The sequence below is a fragment of the Crocodylus porosus genome, unplaced genomic scaffold (assembly GCF_001723895.1).
Source record: "Crocodylus porosus isolate Cpor-Errol unplaced genomic scaffold, CroPor_comp1, whole genome shotgun sequence".
Lineage (NCBI taxonomy): Eukaryota > Metazoa > Chordata > Crocodylia > Crocodylidae > Crocodylus > Crocodylus porosus.
This window is the reverse complement of record NW_017728914.1, coordinates 37396398-37397527: the sequence shown is the minus strand read 5'-3', so window position 1 is coordinate 37397527 and position 1130 is coordinate 37396398.

Here is a 1130-nt window from a genome sequence, read left to right as displayed (position 1 = left end):
GCGGCGCGGCGGGGCGCGGCCGCCCTCCGAGCCCGAGTCGCTGAGCAGGACGGGGCCTTCCGCCATCGCTTCGCGCCCTGCGCCTAGGCTGCACAGTGGAGCGCCGAGCGCGTCAGCCGCCGGGCACCGCCCCCCCCGGCACCGCCCCCTCGCCCCCGGAATCGCCGCACCGGCAGGGGGGGGAAGAGGGTATTTGAGGTGGGGAAGCGAAGTTTGGGGGGAGTTTGGGGAGTAAGGGGGATTTGGCCGGGGGGAGGAGGGGAGTTTGGTGGTTTCTCAGCGGGTCCTGTGGAAGAGCCCCTTGAAGCGAGGCTGGTGCCGGGGCCGCGCAAGCGTGGGGGTGCGGTGCTGCCCCTGCTCGCGCGGCCTGAAGCAGCGGGGGGCTCGCGGGAGCTGCCGGAGCAGGACCCCGGCCCTGGCCCTCCACGGAGCTCCTCTACTGACCTCCTGGGAGCCATCAGACCCGCGCTGGCGGCTGCGCGCACCCCACTGAGCTGTGCTGGTTCCTGTCGCACGCCCCGTGCTCCCCCCGCCGCCGACAGCGCCGCGCCCCCCAGCGCTAACCACAGCCCCTTCCTCGCGGGCCCTGCAGCAGCTGCAGACAGAGGAAAGCAGCTGTAACCGCTTCGCACAGGAACTGCGGGGCTGGGCTTGGGGGCCAGAGTCCCTGGGCCTCTGCTTGTGGGGGGAAGAAGCCTCCTGTCGCTCAGTGTGGCCCAGTGTACAATAACCCCTTGTGTGACCTGCTATAAATAATAGCAAAGGTGCTCAAAATGTTGGGGCATTTTTGGGACAGCTCATTGACGTGGCACGTGCGAAACCCAAGTTGCTCTCAGGGGTCTTAACTGACTTTCAGGTTTGCTGCCAGCACTTTCTCAGGACCCCTTGCCTCGAAATAAAGAAATACTTCAACTTTGACCCGGTTCTCACTCGCTGGCTGGTGACTCCTGTGCGCAATGGAAAGTAAAGCAGGTCCAAGGAGGTGATCCTCCCCCTCTGTGCGGCACTGGTCAGGCCGCAGCTGGAGCACTGCGTCCAGTTCTGGACACCGCACTTCAGGAGGGATGTGGACAACATGGAGAGGGTCCAGAGGAGGCCACTCGCATGGTCAGGGGCAGCAGGGCAGGCCC